Source organism: Podarcis melisellensis (assembly GCF_964234715.1).
Source record: "Podarcis melisellensis genome assembly, chromosome: 12".
Classification (NCBI taxonomy): Eukaryota; Metazoa; Chordata; class Lepidosauria; order Squamata; family Lacertidae; genus Podarcis; species Podarcis melisellensis.
Genome location: NC_138544.1, coordinates 10,608,171 through 10,616,868, shown reverse-complemented (window position 1 = coordinate 10,616,868; position 8,698 = coordinate 10,608,171). Strand labels below are relative to the sequence as shown.

The 8,698-nt window shown below is 43.0% G+C and overlaps 1 long non-coding RNA gene across 1 annotated transcript; it reads left to right on the top strand.

Moving 5' to 3' along the window:
• The first annotated feature begins 2,982 nt into the window (after window positions 1–2,982).
• On the top strand, window positions 2,983–8,404 carry LOC309380966. The gene is made up of 3 exons (XR_014173236.1): window positions 2,983–3,205; window positions 5,287–5,730; window positions 8,164–8,404. It is a non-coding gene; the product is annotated as an uncharacterized lncRNA (long non-coding RNA).
• Window positions 8,405–8,698: the final 294 nt, after the last annotated feature.

Below are 8,698 nucleotides of genomic sequence, written 5' to 3'. Positions count from 1 at the left end.
GGGAGAGCTTATTCTATGGGAAGTTAAAGGTGGCAAAATTTCAGGGCCCCCAGAATATATGAAAAGGTTCTGGGCAATCAGTGTTCAATATGTTTCAGATTCTTGTAGGTGGCCAAGATGAGTGAAAGAACTGAAATTCAAAAGAAATTGGTCTGGATGGGGGGGAAAAACAACCTTTGCAAACTTCAGTCAGACGGCACTTTATGAACTGCAAGAGCTTTGTCAATTTTATGAGAAGATAACGAACTGGACTTCACATGCTGTCATATTCACATTCAAGCAACTAAACTTGGCACATTGCGAAACGGCCAGTCACCATTCCAAGAGGTGGCTGGCTTTTCCTTCATTTTTCAGTCAGAAAGAAGCATTGCCAAGAGACAGAATGCCACCCCCCCTTTCAAAAAGTTACATCTGCAAAATTCAGTTTTCCTAATGAAATTACAGATGTGATCACTCAGCAGAGAAACGTGCGTCCTTCTGCTTCGTAGACCGACTGTGAGCTCATTAAGAATGAAATCACAGCGATAATGGAAATCTTTGTTAATCCTATATAGATTTGGCCACACCATATACTTCCATTGCATTCTGAATGGCAGCTTGCTTTTCCTGCTGAAAAATGGATTCTGGAAACATGTGACCAGCCTTCTAGATGGTATTGATTCATGTGATTTTTAGATATTATTTCATTTAGGTATTGAGGTTGGAGGTACTGAGGTGACAGTTTAAGGCTGCGATCCTACACGCACTTACCTGGAAAGAAGTCCTATTGAGCTCAGTGATGCTTACGTCTCAGTAGAGATGTATAAGGCTGTGTTGCAAGATCTCCTGTTTGCCTAATGTTTTCTTTATGGTTGTATTAGTCATACTCAGAGGAAACCCATTGGAATTAATAGACACAAATAATTCAGGATCATTATTTCAGCAGGTCTACTCTGCGTAGAATTTAGCTGGACACAAAATTTAGTCTCAGAAACAGTGGGTATAATGTATCTACGCCCGTTTCCAGGAACATTTCAATAGGTATCCTCTGGTTGCTTCCTGATTGATTTATGATGACACAATACATCACAGAAATCAGTCCACAGATCCTAGTCTGTTATTTAACATCTTTTTAAAAAAATAATAAGCTGCAAAGTGGATTTCTATTTGATTTTACAGAAACTGGATCAAAGCCACATTTATTTTCGTGAAGCATTCCCAAAAGTTGAAAGCTATATGACAGCCTCTTTGGTTATTTAAATGATGGAAAGGTATCGTTAGTGAGCATGAGACACTTATAAGCCTTTTTATAGAACAACATTGGGAAGATGAGACAGAAAGGAAGGTATTAGGTCCGGCAATGGAGGCAGACCATTGCATACCAAGTGTCCAATTTCCTAGGGACATTTATATTATCAAGAATATATAATTAAACAGCATTCAAAAAATAAAGGAAAAACAATATTAAAAATTTAACATACCCACACACCCAAAAAATGAAATACAAATTTGGGTTGTTTCATTCACAACCCCTGGGAATTATTATTATTATTGGTGTTGGAGGGTAGTAATATTTTTGCAAACATTTGCTTTATTTATAAATATCCTTGAGGTCTTATTATATTCTCACTTGACGCTGAAATGTTCTTAAGAATTCTACATAGTAGCATATTTCACAAGAGGCATTTGAACATTGTCATCATCATTTATATACAGTATAAAGTAAGTTTTTCAACATAGCTGAAAATGAATCTTTATTTTTTTTTGTCCCCTAGTATACCTTAATTTTTGAGCCTGCCCCCGCAATAGTTCCTGACCTGATTTGACTATACCACAAATTGTTATTTAACCCCTCTAAATATTTCCATTTACTTACTGTAACCATCTCGGCAGCTGACAGTAAATATCGAATCGATTCTTTGTCCAGTTAATCCTCATTTGGCCTGGTCTCCTTTCCACAGTAATGCTATAATAATAATAATAATAATAATAATAATAATAATTTATTTATTATTTATACCCGGCCCATCTGGCTGGGTTTCCCCAGCCACTCTGGACGGCTCCCAACAGAATATTAAAAACACAATAATAAAACATCAAACATTAAAAACTTCCCTAAACAGGGTTGCTAATGAAGGGATTGCTATGAATCCCTAACTTAATTTCTAGGAATACCATCTTGGTATTCAACTTGCATGGGGTGGAACCCTGGACTTTAAAAGCCTACTGGTCCCCCGCCCCAATCTTTTCATTTTCTTCTCAGTGATAGTCACCTTAGGGCTAGTGATGCAGTGATGCAGGGACTGTTGTGGTGTAGTGGTTAAGAGCTGTAGTCTCGTAATCTGGTGAACCGGGTTCGCTTCTCCGCTCCTCCACATGCAGCTGCTGGGTGACCTTGGGCCAGTCACACTTCTCTGAAGTCTCTCACCCCCACTCACCTCACAGAGTGTTCGTTGTGGGGGATTGTTAGCCACTTTGAGACTCCTTAGGGTAGTGATAAAGCAGGATATCAAATCCAAACTCTTCTTCTTCTATCTTGTCCTATAGTCCAGGTGAGCCTATCAGTGTGTATGTACCTGTTGATACCTGATATGACAGTGGCCTTGGGGTGGCGAGGAGGGAGTCAGGTGCCACAGATGCAGGACAGACTAGCCCTGGAAGCAACACTCAGCCTGCTTGGGTGGTTCTGCTGTTAACTTTGGGCCACAACAGGATAGATTTCCCTGTTTGGGGCTTTGTAAGTGGGATTGGCCAGGGGCTGGAGATGGATGTGCGAGTGACTCATGGTCTGGCCTGAATCCAGGGTCTGAAGTGTTAAGTACAGTAACTATAAATACTTGTAGGTATTTCTTTGTGTTTAAATTTGATCAGTTAGTAACTGAATTCTAGAATTCTAGAGAGTTCTCTAGCAGTTCTTATGCGATTGGCTCACGTTGGTCACATGGGAGGTATCTAGTGAAGGAGAGACTCCATTTTATGTGACGCAAGATGACTGTGTTTTAGAATCCACTGTGAACACTGCTAAGTTGAATAGAGTGTCGGGATGCTTCTTCTCTGCTTGAAAGAAAGAGAGCAAAGATGCAAGAGAGGGTAAAAGTGGAAATCTCTCATGGCCTAATTTGAGAAACAGAAGGCTGAGCGCTGAGCTCTGGAAAGGGAGGAAAATACAGTTGTTTGGAAGTCAGAAGTAGAGACTGTAAGCCTATGCTTGGAGAAACATGTGACTGTATATATTATGTTTTAATTCATCCATAAGTTTAAGTTTCTGCAAGCAAAGTTTTTGAATGTTCAAATCTGGACATTGGTTTAATTTCCAAAGAAGGGTGTCAGTCTTAGCTGCAATTTCAACATAAAGTGAAGAATTTATATTTATGACTCACCCTTCCCCAGCAGGTCCTAGGGTGGGTTAGAACAATTTAAAAATTTAGAATTAAAACAGATTACAGTTGCAGGAATAGGGTTAGTCCAGAAAACACGCAAGTTGGGTGTCAAAGGTCAGGTCAGAGAAGTGGGTCTCTTCATCTAAAGGCCATGTGTGTTCAGCCCTCAGGGATGGGATGTGTCACTTCAGCCCCTGCAATTGGCAGGTCATATGATGACCCCTGAGCCTAGGGCTTGCCGATCAGAAGGTCAGCAGCTCGAATCCCCGCTACGGGGTGGGCTCCCATTGTTCGGTCCCAGTTCCTGCCCACCTAGCAGTTCAAAAGCACACCAAAGTGCAAGTAGATAAATAGGTACCGCTCCGGTGGGAAGATAAACAGCATTTCCATGTGCTGCTCTGGTTCGCCAGAAGCGGCTTAGTCATGCTGGCCACGTGACCCAGAAGCTGTCTATGGACAAATGCCAGCTCCCTCGGCCTATAGAGCGAGATGAGTGCACAACCCCAGAGTTGTCCACTACTGGACCTAATGGTCAGGGGTACTTTTACCTTTACCTTTATGATGATTCTAGATTGAGTGGGTCTCGTGTAGTATGATGATCCTGCCCCTCTGCTTTTGCCTGTTCAGCAGAGTACAGGCTCAAGGTGTCAGGGACTGAACTCAGGTATGGCTGCCCAGGACTCCAGTGCCCTGAAAGAATTCTTCTTCACACACAATTGTGTATCTTCAAAATGAAGTATAGTTATACAGTGAGGCTTGCAGCACTTCCCATTCTCCACCTCATCCATTTATTAGGGCAGCAACAAGTGATCAATCAATTAAAAAACCTTCTGCTCAAAACTATTATATTATTAATGTCTGTACCACCCTTCATCTGAGGATCACAGGGTGGTTATTACAAATTTGATACCTGCTTATTTGGTTGCACGCCTATGTCCAGTTATGTGTGAGGAGACATGTTTAGGTGTCAGGAGGCTGTCAGCGGCTCCCGGCTGGTCGCCCAGGAATGCATAAAGACAAGGAAAAGTTTCTTACTGTCCTTTTTTATTTCAATCTTTACAGAGAGAGGTTACAGAACTTAGCCTCTTGGATAATGGCATTGTCCTGAGTGAATCTCCACTCGCTGTCTCTCCCATTTCCTTGTTTATCATCCTCATCACCTCCTCTACAGGTGCTGCTATGTTCCCTCTGTCTTTGAGCTCTTTGCTCTCCTACTTTTAAGGCTCGCTGGGTTCTGGGAGATGGAGGGTCTGGAATGCTTTCAAATGACAACGTGTCAGCCGGGTGTTGCTCTGGCTCTCCTGCAATTTCCCAACTCCCCCCCTCATTTGCCTCTGTGCTGTGACCTCCCGCAAACCCCTGTTATAAATTTTACTGTCTTCCCCTTCCTTCTCCCTGGAAAGGTCAGGCTGAGGAGGCGGTCTCCACCATTCCTCCTCTGCCCAGTCTCTGACATCAGGATTACATTAATTGAACGGTAAATGGGCTAAAATCATGTCACAGGCTAAAGGTCTTGCATTCTTTCTGTCCTGACTGCAACATGCATACCTCGCCCACCCAGCCCTCCCACGAAAACACAGTAAAATTCCAACATTTGAATCAGTAGCTACATTGAGAGCAAAATGTTTTGCATGAAATTGTCTTTGGGGCTTTCCACATCCACAGAAAGCATTGCAGTTTGAGTTCAGTGGCCTGAATACTGCAATGTGCAGACAGAGAAAGAACCAGGATAAATTGTCTTAATAAACTGTTCTTTTACTTGATGGAACAACCATAATAAGCTTGTGTCTTGTCAATGCTGTAGCAGACAGGTCAATAATCTGCTTCCTAATTCACTCAGAATTATATTAGATCACTCCAAAGAAAGCATCTTATTATAGTTAATCTTCAACATTCATCTTTAATCTCCCACTTTCATTAAAATCAGATGATGGCCAAACTCGTGGGTATGGTAGTGATACCCTCTCTCCATCTCACATAGAAGAGAAGCATATTTTTAGATTTATGCCGGATAAAACTAAATCTCGCCATTCTCTTGTGACGAAGGCAAGGGATACAAAGGGCTCTGCGAGGTGGAATGTAATGATTTATCAGAATGTGATGGCACAGCTTCCAACTTATTTTGCAGTGCATCGTGATGTGTTTTTTATATAAGAAAATCAGGCAGAGCTGCACTGAAGAGCGAGCCACATCTGCCTTTCTGCAGTGTGCGTGAAGAGTTGTGTGCTTTGATGATGCCAGAGTCTGCTCTCCGTAAAGCCCCCTTGGTGCCGTTTCTGACTATGCAATTTCATTTTAACATTTTTTTGCGAATTCCAAATACGCTTATTCAGAAGTTAGTCCTATCAAGTGCAAAGGTATTTGCTTACTGGTAAGTATACTTATGACTGCATGTCTGTGCAGTCAGATTTCTTATTTATTTGATTTGATGCTTGCCAAGCAGATCTCTAAGGGGAGAAAAACCCACTTTGTAAATAGATTATATTTATGTGGTTTGTTTGAGTTGTTCACAAACGAAATGAAGATTTGCATAGAAATCTGCTTCTTCACGTTGCTGCTGCTGCTGGGGAAACCTTCCTTTATCGGGTCCTTGGGATTTTCCCCAGGCCAGCCACCTCCTTGGAACAGAGTTTGCCCCCCAGCTTTCTTCCTAGTCTCTTTCAGTGCTTTTGCTTGGCTGAACTGTGACAGTACGTTCTGCCTGCCTGGATGGAGGTGTGTGTGCTGGAGAAATTTAAAAAGGGGTTCCTCGACTGCAGGTATCTCTCCTGGAACCCCAAAATACAGTGGTACCTCGGGTTACATACGCTTCAGGTTACAGACTTTGCTAACCCAGAAATAGTGCTTCAGTTTAAGAATTTTGCTTCAGGATGAGAACAGAAATCGTGCTCCGGCGGCGTGGCGGCAGCAGGAGGCCCCATTAGCTAAAGTGGTGCTTCAGGTTAAGAACAGTTTCAGGTTAAGAACGGACCTCCAGAACGAATTAAGTACTTAACCTGAGGTACCACTGTAAAAGGATGCACGCTCCAAGTGAAAAGGCAGGCCTTTATTGAAATACAAATGTTCATAGAGACAGCCTCAAAAATGAGGAGGCTGTTAAGACCCACATTCAAAGAAATGCTTTGTATACACTTCCAGATTCCACATGTGATTTCTGTTCACCTATCAAAGGGTCGCAGCAATCTTAATAGTTGCAACCCAATGTAACCAACCTGAACCAATCAAAATCACTTAGTTCTTCAGATCAGCCTGCATCAGATCGTGATTAGGTAAAGGTAAAGGTACCCCTGCCCGTTCGGGCCAGTCTTGCCAGACTCTAGGGTTGTGCGCTCATCTCACTCTATAGGTCGGGAGCCAACGCTGTCCGCAGACACTTCCGGGTCACGTGGCCAGCGTGACAAACTGCATCTGGCGAGCCAGCGCAGCACACAGAACGCCGTTTACCTTCCCGCTGGTAAGCAGTCCCTATTTATCTACTTGCACCCGGGGGTGCTTTTGAACTGCAGGCGCTGGGACCGAACGACGGGAGCTCACCCCGCCGCGGGGATTCGAACCGCCGACCATGTGATCGGCAAGTCCTAGGCGCTGAGGTTTTACCCACAGCGCCACCCGCGTCCCGCCAGATCGTGATTACATATAATCATTTTCCAGTGTCTTTCCTTATTAAGACTTTGACTAATTTTCCTATTCATTAAATGTCTCCAAATACCATTTTTTTCATCTATCTACAAAACCGACTCGGAAGTGGGCAGCTGCGCAGTGCAGCGCCGGTAAGAGCGGGTGGCAGCAGCGGGCGGCGGGGGTTGCTGTGGGCCGGATAAACGAGTTCCTCTGGCCTTATTTGGTTTAGGGACCCCTGGAGTAGACTGTGGCTCTTGTGTCCTGCTTTGTGAGCTTACTGTAGGCATCTGCTTGGCCCCTGTGAGAAAGAGGAAGCTGGACAAAATAAGCCTTTGCTCTGATCAAACAGGGCTATTCTTGTGTTCTTATCTATACACCTTGCCATCATACAAATCTCAGCAGACGTCTCAGGCAGCACTTAATAAGAAGCACCCCTTTCAAGAGACATCGGAAAGTAAGAAATTCTTGAAGTTGCTTTGTTCTTCAGTTCTTCCTTTTCTTCACACAGCGTGATGGGGAAAATGTTAAATTAGCTGATTTTTTTTTTTAAAGCTCACTAAGTCATGGCAATCCACTGTTTTGAAGACATGCCAAATGTAATTAAACCAAGCTTGGATGCTTTCATATCTAGCCAGAGCAAGTTTATATGGCTGTTGTTCCGAACTTCTTTTTATTGAAGAAGTTCTTGTTGAGAAATAACTGTAATAACCAGGGTGTCAACTCAGCTGGCTCACTAATATTATCCAGTAAGTACCAAAACTACAAGGTCAGGGCCCAAATCAAATCACCGTCCAGGGAGGCAGATGTTGACATATCATTATTAAAAACCCCACTCTGAGGAAGTCATTTCAGTGTTTTGCTATGAGTCAGCAAGCGGCCATCAACCTTCAGCGGCTTGACAGCCCACACTTCTAGAACTTTCTAGAGCTGATTTATGACTGCTATGAAAGGAAACCTGCTCTGAACTTATTGTCATCTGGGAAGGGCATAACGGACTGTTAACTTTCCTCTGCTAAAACATAGGTTGCGTTCAGGAAGAACGGTTGATTTCAAAGGTAACATGTTCTGGCATAAGATGATGTTGAGAATAAAAACCTCCTCTAAGGTAACATCAAGCAATAGCGTTAATAAAACAACTTCACTTCTTCGATATAGCTTTTATTTAACTATCTATCTATTACAGTCAATGCAACTATGGTTTTGAAACTTTCGACCTTCGCGGAACTCTTTCTACGCTGACATCTACTGAAGAATCCCTGCACAATTGCATCCACTGGGTGAGGGAATTTTGTAGTATTCACACACTGCTTTTGTTGTTGTGTTGTTGTTTAGTCGTTTAGTCGTGTCCGACTCTTCGTGACCCCATGGACCAGAGCCCGCCAGGCACTTCTGTCTTAGCCTCCATCTTGCCATATGTGAACTGAGATTTTTGTTATCATAAAGCACCAATGCAGCAGCAAGCAAAGGCTCTAGCAGCTCAGTCAGCTGCTTGTGGCTGGAAAGCCAAACAGGATGTTTGTGACTGTTGCCATGGGAACAAAGGGGCAGTCCATTCTGTACTGAGCACTGGATGTTAGCTCAGTGTGTGTGTCATATGACCCGTACTGGAAGTACATGGGTGGAGTTTATTCTTACTGCTGTGGAGTGCAGACATGTTTTCTCTGTACTGATATGAGAGACAGAAATAAAAGATGTAAATAGATTTCTGTCTGCATCTT